General features: G+C 36.8%; 1 pseudogene; it reads right to left on the bottom strand.

Annotated features, from left to right (window-relative positions):
* Positions 1 to 723: 723 nt before the first annotated feature.
* LOC142086503 (NAD(P) transhydrogenase, mitochondrial-like) lies at positions 724 to 20,235 on the bottom strand (annotated as a pseudogene).
* Positions 20,236 to 22,488: the final 2,253 nt, after the last annotated feature.

Raw genomic sequence — 22,488 nt, 5'->3', positions numbered from 1 at the left:
CCATAGGTTTCCTTCCTGCTGTAGATGCTGTGCCATATCCACCCAAAAATGACATTTGGCAAAGATCTGACCATGGCCTAAATGTGAATGTATTAAATGAGCACATTGGTCAAAACAACAGTTCCAAGTCCATTAAAAGAATCCCAAAATAAAGAGTTCATTTGCTGTAAATTCCCATGTAGTTTGTTTGGGAAGGCAGACTGCATTATTCTTCAGCTCATTAAAGTTTACTTTAACAAGCTGTGAAGCTGATACAGCAATGGTTCAACAGTTCAGTATTGCATTGCTTTTTTTTTCTTTTAAAGCTTCAGCATCCTACTTGGCATAAAACTCACACATTTCAAACAGATTTTCAGATACGCCTTTGAGAAAACCTTGTTTTTTAGCCATTTTTAAACAATTTTTCTTCTCCTCCCTAAACTACCTTAACATTTTTCCTTAGCAAAACAAAGATGTTCTTTGTTTAAATAACATCTCCCCTCTTGCTTGTTATGAAACAGCACATTTCCCATTTCCCCAAAGTCAGTTGCTGGGTGAGATCCTTCAGTGAAGGCCATTCAGCTTTTCATAAAATATTAACTTACATTGTTGGTTTTACGAGTAAATCACATTGCTGTTATTGCTTTTCCTAGCTGTTTTTAAAGTTCAGTTGCCAGATTTAGTGTACTAGGAACTGTTTACATACAGAATGGCTAGAAGTCGGGCAAAGCTATGCAAGTTCTCTTATGGTATAAAACCACCATTCTGATCTGAAGGAATAAACTCTCTCAAGGCCAGTAGTTTAATCTCCATGCCGACGTGTGAGTGCCAGTCAATGGCCTGGTCCACCATGCCTGTGACCAGCAGGAAATTAATCGTTAGCATGTTTACACTGTTCAGTGAAGTGCCGCATGGAAGTGCTTGAGCCATGGGTAAAGGAGCTACTAAAAAGCAGGGTAAAAATGAGGAAAGGCTGTCCTAGCACATATGTACTGCTTGCAATCCTTGAGTTGTCTGGATATCTCTGTACAGCTCTGCACCATGCAATCCAGACATACTCTGATTTCTTTGCTGTCCTTGGCATTTAGGGAGTTCATTTGCCAAATCCTAATTCTAGAAAACCCACCAGACATCTACCCAGTTGTCGTAACTTTTCATTATTTACTACCGTTATGAGCAAAATTCTGTCAGGGAGCCAGTCCAGTCATCCAATCTCCTGCAACATCTTATTTCTAAAAGTTTCCAAAGTAGACGCCCTGGTCTTATTTCACACAGAAAAGGGGACAAACTAGTGGTATTTCCTTGCCACACACACAACGCATGACAGAATAGCTCCATCCAGAGGAACCAATCAAGGCACCCACAATTGTCAAGACTGTTGTCAAGAAGAAATCCTTCTGCACACAAGGCTCAGCCAGAGTAACAGTTTGTATTTTAGTAACAGGCATATCTGCTCCACCTACAGCTGTCAGTGTCAGTCCCTGCAATTTAGTAAACACCACATAAGGGAAAGAAAAATTAAATTCATATTTCAAGAAAGTATATAATGCCTAGAATATTAAATAAGTGAAACAAAAGCAAATAAAAGTTCATTCAAGCACCCAATTAGCAGAAGATTGTTACCTATGATCATTATTGGGTTTGGTCATGTAAGTGGATACTCCTTTAGAATTTTTGCTGAAAGATTATACAGGCATAATAGGAGCTGAAATCATTTGTTATTTTGCAGGACAAGACCCATACTCTCTTATTTCTTTCCAAAACTAGTTCACAGTTACAGCAATGGCTAGGATTACATATACATCTGACTAGATAAACATCCACAGCTCATTTTACAGCACTGCTGCTGGCTGAAAAGGTTTGGATCTCTGCAGTGTGGTTTGCGGGATCCTACAAGGTCTTGCAGACTTGTTATGGAATTTCTATAGGGCTAGATAAACATTCTGCAGAGTGCTTTGTTGATTCCTCATAATTTATGCCCAATTTTTCAGCTAACATGCAAGTCTGCATTGTGGCTAGCATTCAGCAAGTGCTGGATGTGCGTGCAAAAACCTTGTATTTATTTGCAATGAAGAGGTTCAAGAATTGCTCTCTTGATACTGTTACCATAATTGAGGAGAGTCCTGTAACACCAAGACCGCACACCAATCCAGGGGTGTAGCTTGGATCCAATGCAAAAATTATCGTACTAGCCATGGATGCTGTCAGCAAGCCAACATTCAACTAGTGGTGCCCAAGTAGAAATGGTGCCGAGTTCAGCAAACCTGGAAGCAAGCATGCTGCTCGAACGCTGTATTGACTTTAGCACTAAAGTATTTTTAATGCTAAAGCACTAGAAATTAAGACAGGCTACAGATACAGAATAAAAATATTAAAGACACTGGTCTCCTTGGAAATTAGTTTAGCTGGAAGGAAAATCCACCTATTGCAGATACAAGACAAAAACTTAGGAATTTTTTTGGAAGGAATTATCAGAAATTCAGAAAGTGCTCCAGCTCCTGTCATACTCCATGACTCCTTCTATTTCAGCCTTGTTAATTGTGGGAAAACAAAAGCAGTTTGATATATGATGGCTTTGTAGTAGCAAATAGGACACAGTAATTATTCAGAACACAAAGCTTCAATAGCTGTATATCATCGCAGTAGGAAATAATTGATACATAGGACCTAAAAGATGTCTTACTACAATTCCTCTAGCCACTGGTTGTTCACAACAAAATCTTAGGAGTAATGCTCTATGGAATCTAAGACTCTTAGTTAAACAAACACTCCCTGCAAATCCAGCAAAAGAAATCCTTGAGATCAACATCTCTCTTAATCAACACAAAAGCCAAAGTCACTACCCTCCTCCTCCTTGTGTTCCGGTCCTATCGAACTTGTTAAGCTAAGTTGTATAAGGCTACTTCCCTCCCCTCACAAAGGAGCTAAGAGAATTAGCCCCCAACTCCTCCTAGGATTCAACTGTATTTTGAGGAAAACAAAAAAGGGCCTCTAGTGAACTTCATCCTAAGTTTCAGATGACAGACTAAAGTAAAGAGTACCCAGCAGTTTTCCATAAGCCACTAAAGAAGCACTGAAAGCTACATCCCAATATAGTGCCCAGATATGCCACAATTTTGAGAACCTTGGCAGAAGGGTGAACATCAAGGTGTGGATATTGAATCACGTACTCAGCAATACATGTAAGAGCTGCTGCTGCCAAACCAACCAGACTGTGAAATGCAGCTACAAGCTGAGGAAGGTCAGAGATTTCAGTTCCTTTTGCAATGGTAAGACCTGCAAAATTAAATTATTTAGATCCAAAAAAAAATATTACATTGTGTTTTATACTCAAAGCATAAACAGACCATTGAGCAAGAAAGGACTGTTTAATTTTAATGTTGTTTTCCTTTTCATACAATGAAATAGAAATATAATAGTTATAGGAAATTTTAACCTAATTTAAGTCTTTTCCAAAAATACATTGCTAGAACATTTTGGGATGACAGCTTGTAAGAAACAGAGCCAGAACAGCTCGTTTGAAGCCACTGTTTTCTTATGCATGGGAGAGAGTTGTGTGAATGCACCCACCAGAGTTGCCAAACACATTTTGCCTACACAGTATCAAGGCAGGCCAAATGCCTCTGGACACATTAGAAGACTGCCACAATCTAAGCGACAAACTGGGAAAGCAGTATCACCTTCCCCTCTTCTCTCTTACCAAGTTACAACCTCAACCTTTGAGAATTTCTATTGGCCTCCATAGTATCAGATACAAAATCCTCCTTAGAGGATCAGCATTAAAACTAAATCAATTTTTTCAAATATTTCTTTTCCCACAGATTAATAAATTTAAATTCAGATCAACTGAGGCAGTTGGTAGATTCATAACACGAAAATTGTTTCAGCTGAGAAAATAAATGGAAAGTTCCGAAAACATCTAACGATTTCAGTGCTTTTTGAAACATCTATTTTTTCATTTCATAACAACATTCGGCTTCGACAAAACTTAAGCTTTTTATCAGCAATTAAGATCTTTCACCCCAACTTATACTCCCCCCTTAGTTAAGAGTGCCACCTTTAGGAATTCATATACTTTCATAATATATTTTCCTATCCTCTCAAAGAATAGTCAATTAATTAATAACACTAAACAAGGATGCTGTGAATTGAGCACATATACTGTATAAGAAGTGTACATACCCATTGTGCCACCCAGAGCCATGGCTATAGACATCTGTGCAAGCACTTCTGGTGAGGATTTCAGTGCTCCTATTGCTGCTTCCTCCGAAATCTCTGACACCCCAATCATAGAGGGCATTCCCAAATCCAGAAGTGTTCTGACTAGACAACCCTGCCAGCACTTCTGCACAGCACACAACTGAGGCGAAATACATCATCTGAAACAAGGAAAAAAAAGAACATGTAGCATTACTATACTTCAGCTTTACTCTTTGTAAAGGAATATAAAGGCATTGAAAGGCTTTTAAAACCTCCAGGAGGACTGAGAACCAATAGTTTATCTTTAAAGATGGGAAAGATTTCTTCTTTGTTTATTAATGCAAGTGAGTATCCATTTCTGATTATAAGACTTCTGCAAATTCCTCCCGTCACGTTTTCTGGTTTCTGTATTTCTTTATGACACCAATCCACCAAGCAACCATGAAACTAATTAGCATCCCAGCAACTCAGTTCCAAGACCCATTGACATATATTTGAGTAGATGTTTTCAATTACCATCAACACTGACGTATTGTTTTCTAATATTAGTCTACAATGCCTCAATTACTGCCTTATTCTTTATTGTTTTCAGGCTTATTTCTTAATACTCTCTCCCAAGAGAAAAATACTTATCACATTAGTTCAAGCTGAAAGATATTACACCTTTGCTAGATTTGCCCTGCACTGGACAAATTCAAAACTGTTTTAGCCATTATATTCTTTATGGGTAAAAGTAGTGTATTTTATCAAGCTAAACATGAAGTTCTGATTCTTTCATATTTTGATTTTAGATGTTTTGATATAAAAAATGCTCTCAAATTCCTATATGACCTCATTTAGTAAACATGTAGTCTTCCTTCTGATATTTAAAGAGCACATGGTGACTTAATTTTAAATAATAAATTGTCTTTTAACCTGCATCACTGAATGAGTTGAAAGTATGATCCAAAATAATATAGTTAGGAAAATCCATGATGCTCAAATCATAACTAACGGACAAATATAGCCATTTGACAACATTCTTAGAAAATTCGGAAAGGCCAAAGACCATGTGTTGGCTGGTATCTTCAAGAAATATTTATGGGATTTTCAGAAGTCTAAGTCCAAAGACTTAAGTCTGACAGAAGGGAAACTGTCATATAAGGATATTAACAATGCTGAGATGGGGGAAGTTTATAGATACTGTATCCTGAGGAGATTTGGTGTTAAACAGAACAGCTGTATGACTGTATTGATGTGGCTTGTACTACGGCCTGTGGAAAAGATGCAACATAACAAGAAGCAAGAAGGAACATAACAAACTTCCCAGAACACATCTCAAGTACTCAAATACTCATTCGTAAGACAACGGGAAAAAAATATTAGCTTCAGTGATTTTACACCTTATCTCTAAGAAGCAACAATGCAGCGTATAATTTTGATCCAGTGTTTATCTAATTATTAACCTGGTCCTCACAATGAATCAGGTCAAAATCTAGGTGTAAGAATTAGTGTTTCCTTTATTTGTATGCAGAATATAAACTGAAAATATCTGCTACTGCTTCCAGTTCAGGTTGAGCTCTTTCAGTCTTTGAGACATTTATTATTTTTAAGATTTTACTGATCTATTCCTTCCGTGTATTATAGCACAGAGGGAAATGTTTTACTTTATTCTTTTAATACACGTACCAGCTATTCTAGTATGGTAATACAATATCATTTCAAAGAACAGGGTTCCAATGTAAAACTAACTATGAAATAACCATTTGGAAAATAAGCTTTGTTACTATGTGTATTGACTGCCATATGACCGTCTGATAAGTTCTAGGACATCCATCAGATTTCTCTCCAGAGATGGTATTGTTAAAGAATTAATGAAATCCGACACCTCATTTCTTCCAGATTTAGTGCTGAACACTTTTCTAGGATGTAGGAAGCCTTAAGGGCAGGTAAGAGAACCAGTTCAGCTCTGATTACTATCAGATTGTTTTCTTCCCAAAATACTTCCTTTCTCTGTCTTTAGTAAAGATAATTGCCAATTAGATTCTAGCTCTAATAAGAAATAGCTCAGTTTTAATAAGTTTTAAACAACACATGCATCTGGAGGTGGACTAAAAAATAGCAAATAAAAGTAAATATGGTCTCTCTCCTGATGTACTTACACTCTAAACTAGATACAGATTGGTACTTCTGCAAATGGATTAAGTTCTTTGAGGAATGTGTTGCTGCTTTGTAACTGACTGAATATAATGGAACTGGAAATGCAAAGCTGTTTTCTCTTGAATGAAACATAGCACAGTCAGAGCAATATGCTCAAATAAGGACAGTAGAAAACAAAAAGGCTATAAAATTGTTTCCCTGGCCCTAGGGATAACAGATTCCATGATCTAATGAAGAGGGATGGTAAATATTTGCCCATATAAGTGAATAGTTTTCCTGGAGGGCCTGATTCTGCACATACCCCTCGTTCCTTGCTGCTTTTAGCATTAATATTTCAGGCAGAATCAGGCTCTTTGCTTGCTCGTATGACTAGCTTTGCTAGCTAAGACCACCCTCCTAGTTTTGGATTACTTAACTATTGAACAGAAGAAAACTTAACGTTGAGTAATCTGTTCAATGTTACGTCCAATGGCATAGAGAGGTACCATATCCTCCTATAAACACTGCTTTAGGAAGAAGGCAGATATAATTGTATTCTGGAATAGGTCATTTGAACATATCCAACATTCTGTGTAATTAAGAAACCACCTGTTCAGAAATACAAATTTTACCTGTAAGAATTAGCAAGTAAAAACCCCTGTGAGTACACTTTCTTTCTCTGCACATCCCTTCATGTTAAAACTGGTGTAACTGTCATTTTGTATTCTGCAGCTTATTCCACTTGCAAATTCAGTTCCCATACAGTGTCAGACTTTACCTTGTTTCCCTTATAGTAGGAGCCTTTTCAATTTTATTAATTGTTTGTGCTCTTTTTAAACGGATTCCTTATTCTGTCTCAAAATCAGGCCTTCCTTATACATCTTATTTCCTAAACTTCTAGCATGAGTATGGTACTATATATGGTATGTTTGCTTAGTTTTTTCATTTTCTACTTAGAATAGACTTTGTGTTGATTGTTTATGCTACTTTTTAAAATTAATTTTATCAAATTCTACCTTTGTTTTTCCTTGAGTTACAGAACTTCATTCTAGATTATGTTACCTAATTTATCTGCTTTTCCTGGTCTTGAGTTTTAAAAACTACCCTATAATTTTTTTACTAAGTGCCAATAGTCTTTCATCTTCCATTAGATAGAACCCATCCTTCTGATGTAAGCTCTATTTATTCCTACTATTATAGTTTTCCTAGTTCCTAAAAATATCTAAACGCACCTTTCTTCCCTATCAATGCAGACTTTGTCTCTATATGTGGTTTTGGGGAGCATTTTAGAAAAATGCTAGCATGAAGGTTGTCTTTAATCACTGAAAAAATTGAATTGTGATTCTAGTGTCTCTTTTCCACCTTTATCACATCACTGGTTGACCACCGATTACTACTCAGAACTCAGAAACTGGCTAGATAGCTTATGAGATCTGCTACATCTGCACCCACAGACAAATTACTGTGAGGTTCTAATCAGCATGACAAACCCACTGATCGAAAGAACTGATAAACCCATGCACCAGCACAAGGTCCTGCACCTGGGTCAGGGCAATCCCCAGTATCAATACAGGCTGGGGGATGGAGGGATTGAGAGCAGCCCTGCTGAGAAGGACTTGGGGGTACTGGTGGATGAAAAGCTGGACATGAACTAGCAATGTGCACTCACAGCCCAGAAGACCAACCATATCCTGGGCTGCATCAAAAGAAGCGTGGACAGCAGGTCAAGGGAGGTGATTCTGCCCCTCTACTCCGCTCTGGTGAGACCGCATCTGGAGTACTGCGTCTGGAGCCCTCAGCACAAGAAAGACATGGACCTGTTGGAGTGGATCCAGAGGAGGGCCACGAAAATGATCGGGGGGGTGGAACACGTCTCCTATGAGGAAAGGCTGAGAGAGCTGGGGTTGTTCAGCCTGGAGAAGAGGTGGCTTCGGGGAGACCTTGTTGCGGCCTTTCAGAACTTAAAGGGAGCTTATAAGAAAGATGGGGACAGACTTTTTAGCAGGGCCTGTTGGGATAGGACAAGGGAGAATGGTTTTAAGCTAAAAGAGGGTAGATTTAGACTAGCTATAAGGAAGAATTTTTTTACAATGAGGGTGGTGAAACACTGGCACAGGTTGCCCAGAGAGGTGGTAGATGCCCCATCCCTGGGAACATTCAAGGTCAGGTTGGACAGGGCTCTGAGCGACCTGATGGAGTTGAAGATGTCCCTGCCCATGGCAGTGGGGTTGAACTAGACGACCTTTAAAGGTCCCTTCCAATCCAAACTATTCTATGATTCTAAGAGAGGTTTCCAGCAAGAAACCCTGTCTGTGGAGGGGTAGTCTCAGTGCAAGTGTGATCAAACTAAAATATGAAAGTATGTGGCTATTTACAACGAGCCCTTTGAATCAATTATCTTAACAATCTATCCCTCTCCACTGTGTGCATAACGTTTTTGTTACAGGTTTGCTTCCGGACATTAAGTTGCTGACGCAGATACTTTTGTAATCTGAAGTTTTCCACACCAGAGTACTCAATCGCATGGACCAAAAGTCCATAATTATTTTTCACCTTTTTCACTGAACTGGTGAGCATGAAGAGATTTCAGGGGCTGTCCCAACAGTTTAATACTTTAAAAAATCAGGTTATTGATTTTGACATCCTGTTAGTAACATAGAAACCTAAAATTAGACATACTGAACATCAGAGATAAGTATGCTATACGGAAAAAATTAGTCAGTTGTCCTAGAAAATGCTTTTTCTGACCAAAGGTCTTGAATAGTGACAACTGACTTCTGCTACCAAAACAATTAGACCATTCACACAAAACCGTACATAAGCAGTTGTATTAAAAGAGCAGGTTCTTCTGTCCAAAGTTCTATAAAAAATTAAATTGGAATTAAAATGCTTCTAAAGTGAAACTGAGGTCCACTTGCATTCAGCTTTGCTTAGAATAGAATCCAATTTTTAAATACTTTTTCCTTCATAAATGGAAATTTAAAGATGAAAACATCAGGGAAATTCTGCTCTGCAAAATGTTTTACTCCAAGAAATTGACAGTTGACTCAGTAAGGATGCTGCTCACATTGTAAATTCCCACATGCAGCTTTGTACTTCTGTATCATGGCAAATGCATGTAGTATCTCAATTAGGCAAAGTAACCTAGCTGCCTGTTTATCAATGATCTTTGGAAAATTTAACCTCATAGTTTCATCAACTGAAGAAACATTCTCCTTTTTTGGAGACATCATCTTTTTTGGACAAGGCCATGCAGAAAGAAGCTGGTCCTATGCAGATGAAAAAAAAAAAAGATACAGACACACACACATTTGAGGTGACATCAAAGTTTTCTCATCATGTCTTCTCACTATTCCCATTAATTCTTTTAAATATTTTCTTCTCTGGTCATCTCATTGCTCACAGAAATATGTATATTTACTGTAGAGGCAAGGGGTATAAACATAAAGCCGATGCTTATATTGGCATTCCTGTATTTACAAGCAATGATCATTAAACAATCCTTTGGTTGCCAGTAAAATTTCAGTGCATGAATATGCATCATGGATCTAAGTGAAGACGAAAACTGCATTGTTTAATGCCTGGAGTAAAAGTTTTGAGGCAGGAACTCATAAATTCTAATCTCATTTGTAATTCACTTTGAGCAAGTCATTAACCTTGTTTTGATTTCCTGTAGGTCCCTCCTAATGAAATTGAATTCAAATCTGTCATAATGAAGCATACAAGAGAATAAAGCAGCAGACAGTACACTTAGCAATTATAAATACAATTTCTGGTATGAGAGGCAAATGGAGGCCAGGTGTGACTCCCTGGGTAGTGTGATAACCACTATTCCAAGCAAGAACCAATCTAGTCACCATTTGAGTAAAAGAAGGATTAGGAGAAACAAGTGTTAGTCCTAAAATACCTGCCAAACCTATAAGGAAAAAAGTACGCACTCAAAAGAATGAAAAAAGCACTTTTCTTTATTAATGATAAAATAAAAACAGGCATAGAACCCAAACCCTACTTCCACTGAAGTTGTGTCACTGACACTTATGGCAGCAGAAAGCATTTCCTGCACATGCTTTTACATGCATAACTTGTATACATTGTTTTTGCCAGGAAACTAATTTTGGAATAATAGAATCTTTGTCAACCTGAGGATGAAGTGGGGACCCCAGATCCAGCAGATGCATATGAGACTGCCAAACAAAATTTCTTAAATAAAAAATATTCCACTTGGGCAAATATGGAGAAATAGTTCATCAAAAAAAACAAAATTAAATATGGTCATAAATTCCCCAGTGACTTCTCACAACCTTTACTGCTTTAGTAGGAATACAGACCACAGTGTAGCATCTGAACATTGTTAAAAGATGCAGACCACACAAGGAGTTCAACAATACTTCCTTGGGAGAAAATATTATTGCTCCCAGTATTAGTGTCTTTGACCATATGTGTTGGTGGTTTAAGGAAATGTTTTTCCCTCTTTAGGAAAAGACTAGATCATTTCATTAATCCAAGATAATATGATATTTTACTTGGAGACATATTTTGTCATCACTTGCACAATGTTTTGTTAAATATACCCAAGTAAACTCTGAGCAAATAAATGTACATTATGAATTTCTCCAATCAAGACAAAGCCCAATGTAGAAAGATATCACAATCTCGCTCTTGGACATCACAGGAGTTTAATTTTCAGTTGGATTATCATTTTAGGAAGTTTTTAGTAAAAACTTTAAAACTTGTATACAAATTGCCCAACATCAGTCAAAGAAAATAGATCTTCAAACAAAGATGATACTTTGGACAAAACATTTTAAGTAAGTCAGTGACCCTAGGAGGAAGCAGTAAGGAAGGCCTTTCAGATGCTGTACAAAGCTTGGTTATGGAATGGTTCACTAAGTGAAACAGATTTCCCTCTCTTTTTTCTTCCTTTAAAATTAACTTTTTGTACCATCAAAAATTGCTTTCCTTGAACTAGTATATATTTCTACTGTTACTCGTTTACCTTGAACAGGAGCTTTGAAGGTAGTGAACCCTTGAAAAGGTGTGCTATATGTATCCTTTTCTGTTATCATTTGCATTACTCTTTTTTCATTCTATCATTATTTTTAAAGGTAGTAAAGAGCATAACAATCTTGTTTATGAGGAAAATACTATTCAACATAATCAAAACCTTGCTATATGATTCATTTTCCATTTCATACATATATTTCAACACAGATAATGACATCTGGAGTTATGCAGTATATACAGGCCGTGATCCAAAAGCTTTTGAGAACAGTCTATGTTAATTTCAATTGGCCCTGGATTGGGTCCCTAACCTATACCATATTGGCTCTTTATTTCATACATAATTAATATCAGAAGTTTCTTGGTAACAAAAGGTATACAATGATTCACCAAGGATCCTGAAAAGTTAAATTTTTAGCCTTTCATTCAATTGGAAAGCAACATGATATGTTAGCAACCCTGACTTACCACTGCCTGCTGCTTTTCAATGTTAATCCACACTACCTTTCAGGAGCTCATTTTATTTTTACGTAATTATTCCTAGCATGGCTCATCATTTAAATGTCAAACTGGCAACAACAAATATAGATAAATTAATTCCCTTGTACTTTTTATATAAATTCCAGCTGTGGTTATCATTTTCCTACATGGTAAGAATATGGCTCTTCCTGTTCTTGTGCTTTTTGGTTTTTTTTCTTAAATAGAAAGGGGTGCTGTTCTTGGGAAAGGTTACTGAAATAACACTTTACACCTTCCTGTTGCAGAACAAAACAATCATTATGATGGATTCCTAACGTATCTTGCCTAACATTATATTATGGAGTGACCCTTCAGGCAAAGTTCTGTCATGGTTACTCATTTGTCCTTCTGAAATTAGTGGGATTACTCACATGAGCAAATAGAATGGGATTTGGCCTTTACCTTATATATCGATTATGATAACCCTTGGACTGTGAAATAGCACCAACCATTGAATTCAGTTAGTTGTGAAAACCATCTTTGTGTTCTTACTGCACCAAATTTGGCCTGATGTATTTCAGATGTAATATGCTTGACACTGGAGGGGAAAAAAAACAACAAACAAAACAGATCAAAAAACCACACACACAAAAAAAAGCTCAGAAAAAAAAAAACATTAAACACCTAAACTACCTAAATCCTAGACTACATTCCTTAAAAGCTGAACATGAATATGCTTCTCTTTACAAATACTTAGCCAAACAGCAAATATTTAAATGTTTAGCATGATTGTACTTTGGTTTAATGCTACCTGCAGGCAAATATGGATTCCTGTCAATCTTCAACTCACCATGACTACAGAAATTAAGCCTTCCTCTTTACTATATCCAAAATAAACTTAACTGAAAAAGAATCAGTCTATCTCAAGAAACATCTTGCGTACAGAAAATTGCAGCCAACGTACAAGTAATATCAGTTTTCACAGATCTTAAGGCTGCCTCTTGATTAACTGTATATCTAGTTCCTTTTCTCCTCCCAGAATAAGGGGCCAAAGGATGTAGGAAGGTATGAGGGCTACTGCTATTACAACAGAGACTACGCAGGATATAGCCTAATGATGTCATATCACGGTTGAAATACGTTTCATATTCTGAGGCTAAACCCCTGCTTGTTTCAGTAGAAAACCACTGTATCTTTATAAGCAGCAATGCTCTACCTCTCCTGACCTTGGCACAAAGATGTAGTAAGTGTCATCAAACCATTTGGCCTTTGAAGTACTTGCACTACTTGAAGTCCTTTTGAGTATCACACACAGCTCACCTATTCCTACACGTCAGCACCTTTGTTCAATACATACTGATTTGAGTCCATAAACTATCTAGCACTTGAAGTCATATTGCTTAAGGCACAGTTCAGTAGCTCAGGAGATGGGCCAATTCTGAGTAACACATTCTTTAAAAACAAGAGTTTAAAGTACAACAGTAATTTTACAGTATCAAAATTTTTATAAATCTCTTTTTGCCCCATATTTTAGTTCTTGAAACACGCAAGAAATTCCCTTCACCACATTATCATGTAGGCATTGAATGATAATGTTTCCTTGGAATGACTAAACTCATTAACAAAATCACTGCTTTCATACAACACATTTTACATGTTTTTATCAAAAATGTTTAAGTGGTGTTGAAACTCACCTTCATTACCAAAATTCCTATAATGACATGATCAATAGCCCCATAATCTAAATCGTCCTTTTGTTCAAAGTGAAAATATTCTTTCTCAGGAGAAACAGCTTTAATAATTTCAAGATGTTATTGGAATAAAGGCTACTGGCTTGAGTAGCCATTCTACTTGGCAAATCCTTGTAACCAGTGCTCACCACACCCTGATGAGAAAGGAAAATAAATAGTTGTCAAAGCTTTCATGTATTGGAAACTTTTCACATGTTCTCTACAGATCTGATGCCTGTTTTATACATGCTAGTAAATCAAATTTGCATATTACTGCAGACATGAGTTACTAAAGCTTTCTTTTACAAGTTAAGGATTCTGTTTAAAACTAATAGCTTACTCTGATGCATGACCAAAGAAAGTCAGAAATTTTGTCAGGAAGCCAGAGACTAAACGAGCTGGGAGGCCAGTCAGGGAACTGGTTACAAAACCATATGGTGCTTATTTTTGAGAATAAGAAATCAAGTACTTCTTCAAATTCGAAAACACCTCATGATTGTCTGATAAGAATCACATTGCACAATGTGTTTCACAGATTAATTGCACTCCAGTCAATCCCAAGGAAGAAGATAGAGATACCTTCAAAACTTAAATTCTTTGCAAGTACATCTGGATTAAGATCATGTTTCTTTAACATACTTTCATATTATTATGAATGCAGAACAGTCAAAAAACCACAAAAGAATTCTAATGTCATGCTCTGAAAACAACTTATATTGAATTCTGATCTTGAACACTGTACCCTAAATTATTGTTTCTTTCTTTCATTGCATCATTCCAGAATAGCCATCTGGACATTGCAGTTGCCAGTTCATCCCATATGCAGCTACACATGTTAGCTTCAATACACATCCTGGAGTAAGTCATGACATGATAGTCAAGTATGGCAGCCACAGAAGAAGTCAATACAAGGTAAAATTGAAATACTTTTAGCTGGACTCTTCTTTTTACCCAGCTTTCCAGAACAAGCCAATACATGTGTCTACTACCCGGAGGACAGTGAAGGCTGCAAGTATTCTGCTATTGCTTTATAGTCCACTTCCCAAGTTGGTTCCTGATGAGAGACTTTTCCTCCTCAGGTAAATTCCCACATACGGAAATGATAGTATTTTTAATTGCTTCAAATAATGGGTCTTTACGAAGGAAAACAAATGAGACAGTACTAGAAAGAGGGGAAAAATACAGCATTATAGTTATTACTGAAGAGAGTAAGGTAGAAAATAGGTGCATGGAGGATTTTTCTCATGCACAACAGTGTTTGAAGTGTTTTCACACTACAGGACTCTCACAACTTGGATAAGCTTTTCACTATGTAAGCTGGGCATTTAAACTAATAGATTGAACAAACCTTTGAGCCCCACAGCATACATGCAGACCTTCTGTGTGCCTAAAGCCCACTGCTACACCAACACAAACATAGTGCAACATCAGACATGCAGTCTAGGTAGCACACGTGGGGAGGAGAGGCAACCAATATCCAACTGTTGATTAGATGTGATGTTAGATCTGGTCAGGCACATACTTCCTGACGCAGAACAAAATACCTGAAAACGGTTCAATAACGGGAGTATTTAAATTTGCAAGATCTACACAAAATTTAAATATTTCAATTCAAATTATCAACAGAAAATTAGCAGAAATATTTATTTCCCCCAGAGAAAAAGGCATGACTGGACTTTTCCCGTTAAGAGAAGATGATGATAGCAAATTTCTTCTCAGCTCTGCTAAACGTAGAGTTGGGAATTATGCAAACTTGACTATCTTTAATCAGGCCCCAACATTGCAAATTTAAAATAGTTTTGACAACCAATTTAGCACAAAGCTGAAGATGAAAAAAAAACAAACCAAACCAAACCACACAACAACCCAAAAAAACCAACAAAACCAAAACCAAACAAACCAAGAGACAAAGCTAGGCCCTCCTAGAAGAACATTAGTGTAGGCCAGCAAGTCTATGAACACTTGATATCATCAGTTTTATGATGTTCGTCATTCTTCAAGTTTCAACTGCTAGAACCAGATCATTACAGAAAAATAATCTTCTGTTCAAAAAGAAAAATATCCTTGTAACTAAAGAAATAAGTTGGACCCTCTGAAGAGATAATGAAAGAAAAAGTTTAAGATTGATTACATCTTCACACATGTTGAAAATGGTCTCATATCTTCTCAGGTATATCACTGCTTAGGACTGCACTGCTCTGAAAAAAAACAACTAGTAAAACTTGAACTGTTTAGACAATACTCTAACATATGCTCTGGCAGCAGACAAATAATTGCACCTTTATATCATCTTACCATTATACACTGCATGACTTTTCTTTTCCTGATCACACCTGAACTTAGTCTTCATCTAAAAATAGTAATCTTGTGAATGGTAATCTCTTAAAATCCACCATTCATATTGTAAAATAGTGAGACAGAACAAATCTCTAAATTGATTTTTCTCTTTTTCTGTATTTGGAATTGGACACTCAAAATTCTTGTTAATAAAGCTCTAGGGATGAATTTAAGGGCATTTATGGATATCATTGTTAAAAATTATGTTACCATGCTTATAAAAGTCACAACACATAAAACATTCAAAGATGGAATGGTGTCTGGATAATATTCCAATTTGTGGTTTCTTTACTTATGAAAGACTCTGCTTTATTACCCCACAACACATTGGTAAGAATTCCATGACAGACTTGCAGTGGCTTCAAGGAAAGACAGTCTTTATTACTATAACATCTATTACTTTTTCATTTGTTAGAGCAACGCTGACATTATTTGTATTTTCTCTGCACATCAGTTATTTCCAAATGCTGATGTATAATCTACACACCTTACAAATGTAAAATTCTGCAGGATGAGTCATTTCTACTTTACCTCCAGGCTCAGCTCCATAATTACTGATCATTCTTTCATTGACTCCATCATACTCTTAGTGATTAGAATTGGAGCTTTCTTCCCCAATTTCATGTTTAAGAAAGCAAACCAAACAAATTTAATAATTCTTACTGGAAATAAAGAGGGTAAATGGGGAGATATGTAATACACGTGGGTGCTTTCAGAAGTAAATATAAAATATTAATCACATTGAGTCTGAATTGAAAATAACTAGGAAATCATTAGCAAAGAGAAGGAAATACTCTAAACCATTGAATAAAAATGAAATAAAACCTAATCCTGAAGCCTGTACTCATTAATAGTTTTTACTACATATCTAGATACACTCATATTTCACTAAGTATGTTATATTAATAGTGACATGTTTAGGCTCTGCAATAGTTATAAGAAGTATCTTATCTGGAATAAGAGCTGTACTAATATCAATATCCACTTCTTTACACTGTTTGGCAAATAATACCAATATATTCTTGGGACATTTCTTTTGCACAGCCTCCAACACCCTTTCCTGTTTCAGCAGTTATCTCCTCCTAGAAATTCTGCTCCAAGGTATTTAAGCTGTTCCAGTGCTGGAGGCCCAAGCAAAAATAATGGAGATGACAGATACAGGATTATATTTTTTTTCTATTTTTATAAAAAAAAGTCATTGTTGTGTTAACAGAGGCAAGACAACAGTAGTTAACAGACTCTCTCATCATAACTAGATCTGTTAAAAGAAAAGGGACAAGAGTCAGATTTTAATAAGCACTAGGCAAATCAGGCTGTGCCAACTTATTTATCAGCTTTACCTCAGCAGCTTCTAAACTTTTTTATTTTAAACAAAAATTTCAAAAATATACTGATCACTAAAATTAGTTTCATTCATGCAAAAATACTTATCTGGGTGTTTATTTTACTAAAGAAAAAGTGAAATTAGTTTGTCTAAACTAAAAAAAGGCTGGTTTTGTTAAGTAGTCACTGCTCAAAGAGCAGTGTGCCTACACACTGTGCCTAACACACGTTTAAGCATATGATTTAATAACTTCATTAGAAAAACCTACCTGCCTTCTTAAGTAATGAGAGTTGCTGTTCCCTTAGATAAACCACTTACAATAAGTTCTGCAGCAATTAAATGGCACATTTTCTTTGTTGTGGGTTAAAGTGTATTATAATCTATATGGATTACTGAAGAGTTTTTGTAGTGCTTTCATTTTTTGCTGGAGATACTGCGGTAGTTAGTCCATAATAATTCTATTATATTCATTAACAACGGACGTTTAGAATTGCAGTACTACTCATCCCTGCTACAATACCAAGGTCCTAACTCAATCTCATACATGCAATACAACAGCTGTTCTTGTGCAGATTCCCATTTTATTTTGATGGGGGCCAGGTGAACAGTCCCCAGACTTCGATATAGAATCGGAGCCCAATCACATCTATATAACTGTATGAATAAAAAGGAAAAAAAAGGCATTTCCTGACTGCAAGTAAATAGATTCCCAAAGGATGTGAGAGGAACCACAGAAATTCAGTTGCTTGGGACACAAACTTGACTTTTCAAATAAAAAGGGACTGTAGTTAATGGATTACACTGGCAGAGGAATGGATTGAATGACATAACAGGATTTTCTATCCAAAATTATTATGATTTGTTTTCCAGTTTTTGAAAGTTTGAATATGAAGCTCTTTGACTGGCAGGAATACAGGATCTATAGCAGAATGCCAGCTAGAAACCTGGGGAGGAATAACGCCATGTACCAATACAGGCTTGGCACCAATGACTGGAAAGCAGCTTTGTAGAAAAAGACCTGGGTTCTTTGTGCACACCACATTGACTATGAACCAGCAATGTGCCCTTATGGCAAAGGCGGCCACCAGCATCCTGGACATAAATTGCAGTGTTAACACATGAGCACACAACTAACTTACCCACAAACACCCAATTATTACAAACATGAGTGCCTAATCAGTTCTTGCGTTAGCGCTGTAGTGGGCATTAATTGCAAGGTTTGGCGGCAGGGGGTGCAGAGGTGACGTGACGAAGAGAAGGCCATGAACTGCCCTGTGCCATCCAGCTGGCTCTGAAACCCATGTAGACACCCTCTCACACACCAAAAGCTGCGGCAGCAGCACATGGCACCCCTGCTCACACATGTGAGCAGTAGCTGCTAGGGTAGGAGATGTGAAGAGAGATATAGACACACACATGAAGTGCTGAGGGGACAGGCACCTGGTGAGACACTCTTGGAAGCAGGCATTTCATACCAAAGGGAATTCCATACCTGAGGGATCATGGCCCAGGGATGACCCATGCTGGGGCAAGGGCAGCCATGAGGGGTGGATCAAAAACAGTTGCACACAACCCCACACTCAAAGGAATTGGGATGGACTGAGTGTAACACGCAAGGAAAATGAGAAAAGTTGAGACTAGGAAGAGTGGAGGAAGAAGATTATGTTTGGCTTAAGTTGAGCCTGGGAAGTAGGGAAGAAGCATATTTAAGTGTTTTTTTAATTATGTTCTCTTTTTCTGAATACTCAAATCAGTAATTTCAAGTTTGTGTTAATTAGCAATAAATGAAGTAAAAATTCTGCAGGTTAAGACTCTTTTGCCTGTTGTTTTCGAAGAACATCCTTCAGTGCAAAGGAGAGCAGAACTTTGACCAGAATATTTTATAAAGTGTTAAGCAGTGTTCTAGATTTGAAGCCATATTTTCTTACTCTACCTGGTATCAAATCCCCTGACAGTAACTCCCATTGCTTTGGCAGCTCCTGCTGTAGCCAGCCCAGCAATGCCACCACCAATTATCAGCATCTAGAGAGATCAAACAGATAGTAAAGTGCATTCTATGTTCACTTATTCCATCACATGCTGTGTCTGCAGTACGCCTTATCTTCAAAAGCACTTGAACTTTAAAGAGCATCAGAGGCTAAAAACTATAAGTACTTCAGGGAAGTAGAAAAAGAATAATCTTATCTCAACAATAGTTAAACAGCTGGTTTAAGCTATAAGAGCAGGTGGTCATCTGTACAAAAGGTGCTATATGTAGAAAATAAGATAGAAATAAGTTCGAAAAACATTAAATTAAATAAAACATTACTAGAACCACTTTTGGTGTTCCACATAGACCTTAACTCAAACTTTGATAACAAAGGATGCTAACCCTACTTGTCTAGCTATGCAAATGTTTTCCTTTACTATAGCTCTTCTCAGATATGAATTCTGACAGGCATGCTGAAATGGGTATTAGAAGGCAGAGTTCAATCTCAGAATGAAAAAATTGACTGTTTTCAGATCCTTAAAAAAACAGTGAGTGTCCTTCCAAGATATGATGTGATTTAAGGTGTTTTTACACTTTAAATAATTTCAATCAATTGAGCATTTGCCAAAAATAAATGAAAAACCCAAGGCAGAACTAAAACATACATAATATATTCACCTACAAACTTGAGTTGCCCTTTGCTGTACTACATTAAGGCAGGTGACAACAGACAGGAGGAGTCCTTGATGTTAGTGTCCTGCCAAGCAGAAGCAGATCTAGTACATTCTTTTTGGGACCATTCTATGAACAATCCGATCCTGACCCCCTAGGGAAGTCTTAAAAGGTTCTGGTCAAGAAAACTTTGCATTCAGAAATGCTCAAATGCACTTAAATCAACTTTTACTGGATGGCTTAAATGTCTAAAGCTAGTACCATCCAGCAAACCCAAATAAAATCACAAGAAATCAAACGTTATTAGTTATCTCTTAGAAGGGACACATGGGAGAGCTTAACTGCCTTTTTGCACTAGTAGTTTAGCTTTCCACTGCTAAATTTCACTCTGTAAATATCAGTTGTAGCAACTGTACCTTCACAGGAGAAACTTGACCTTCTGCCATTATCTGACCAGTAAAATCCCTGCCAACAGGATTAGATGCCAGCACTACTGATTTGTACCTATAACATGTAAGCAGATAACATTGTAGATAGGTAGTGACACCCTCAGATGAGAAAACATTTGAGTATCCACGCCAAAAATATGCCATGAAATATCACACTCCCTAGAGTTCAGATACTGGTATACAAATTACAGAAGCAGAGTCAAAACCTCTTGAGGCAAATCAATTAGATAATTAATAGAAGACTCATAACAACAATAGCATATTGGACATCTTAAAGCAATAAATTTTGAAACAATATATTCAAATGTCATTCCAATTTATACCAGTGGCTTGAAAATTAAATGTTTGATGGAGGACAAATGCCAGGAAAAGAATGCATACCAAAGGTGATGACTCATAGCATAAAGCGCTTCTTACAACTGCAATATTTTAATTATTTATTTTTAATTCTGTGGCTCATCTGACATGCCTATACTTGACTGTCATCCCACTTGCACAGAATGTGGACAGTGCACAGGGCTGCTCATAGCTATTCCAGGAACTTACACCACAGGTTCCCTTGCCAAAGTAACAAGTTGATGGTTATATAAATTTTATATGAACTGGAAAATAGAGCAAACCTTTCAGTTACCTTTAAAAGGAACTATGTTTGAAACATAAGCTGCATTCATAGTTATGTGCTGCTTAAGCGTTCCTGTACAACTTATCTCTCCCAATACTCTATTGCTCAAAAATCTTTTCAATTTATTGTTCTTTGTTCAGAGAACAGGAGGTGGCCCAGAAAATATTCACTAAAATGCTGTCTTGTCTCAACATTTTGTAGCTATATGGACCACAGTAAAAAAGAATATATCTTTGTTACAGCAGGCTTTTTTGTTAGCAACATCTGTTACTTGTGGAGGTTTTGGTGGGTGGGGGTTTTGGGGGGGTTTGTTTGTTGTTTTTTTGTTTGTTTGTTTTTCTTTTTACTTATTGGGGAATTAAGGAAAGAATCACTGATTTCTTCAACAGTACTGCAAGTATGCCATAATTTGAAGGGAGGTTGCTGTTGTTTTGGGCTTGTTTTCTTAAAGAAACATTTTCAGGCCAGTTAACTATGGATTTCTTAGTGCTTTATAGTATTTGGCTAAAAGGCCAAGCAACTTGAACACTTGGAAAACTCTTTTTCAATCTTTGTAGTTTTCTTACTTAAAACCTTTTTCTCCTTCTTTCAAAGTTTAAAATAAAACTAAGCTGGGCATGGAGTAAAATCCTCTTTATCCTAAAAAGGTAACAGAATAAAACCAGTTTAACATCAATGATCTAAATGCTGAAGCAGGGTGCATACGGTGCAACTCTCCTGATTCCTTGGACACAGATGGCAGAGAAGTTGGTCCATTGTTAGTACTGCAGGGTAAGATAGGCAGTCATTCTGGGAATTCCTATACAACTCTACAAAATTAGTATTTTGTAGCTAACAGTGAGTGATAATTTTTCCTACTGAAGTTAATGGCAAAATTTCTACTGGGTTCACTGAAATGAAATTTCACCCAGTGGAGAGAAATGAAAGACTGGTGAAAATGAGAATTGCTAATACCCAAGTTGAGCCAGGGCAAGACAGTCATTTTATACACATGCTTTCTGTATTAGTCGAAAAACTGTTTTCTTCGGTGGGTACCATCTGCTTCATTGTCATAGCCATATAATCCTGTGGTAATAATTTATTTTGGTCTACAGGCAAATAAAAGGATAAATGTTAAAAACAAATATTTTAAGAGAAGTTGGTACATTAAAAAAAAAACAAAACCATTTAGGGCCCTGTGTTAGAACATTGGAGGGAAATCAGAGAGTTTGACACTAGGTTAATTAGGTTTAAATAGCTTCAGAGAGAGAGAGAATGTGCAACAGGAAAACACCATTCATCTTTGTAGCCAGATTGCTTAAGTTTACCAGAGCTGTCATCAAGACCTTTTAGAGACCAGTTTCATGATTTTGTTTATGGTTCTGTAAAGAGAAACAATATTGACTGCTGACATTATCACGGCTTGTAATTTTTTCCCCCTTAACTTCAGTGTGGCTGACTACATGAAAAGTGATTTGTTTAGCTTCATCTGCTTCTGCAACACAAGAGAAAAATAGCCCTTTTAATAAGATAAGAAGGTGCAACTGAAGGGCCCAATCTAAGTCATGAGGTCCTGTCTCCTTCAACTGCAAACACCACACGTAATCCCCATAAACATAATTTGGCTTTGGAAATAGGTAAGTAGGAAA

The sequence above is a fragment of the Calonectris borealis genome, chromosome 11, assembly GCF_964195595.1.
Source record: "Calonectris borealis chromosome 11, bCalBor7.hap1.2, whole genome shotgun sequence".
NCBI lineage: Eukaryota > Metazoa > Chordata > Aves > Procellariiformes > Procellariidae > Calonectris > Calonectris borealis.
Note: the sequence above shows the minus strand (reverse complement) of the source record. Positions and strands in the feature narration are given on the sequence as shown.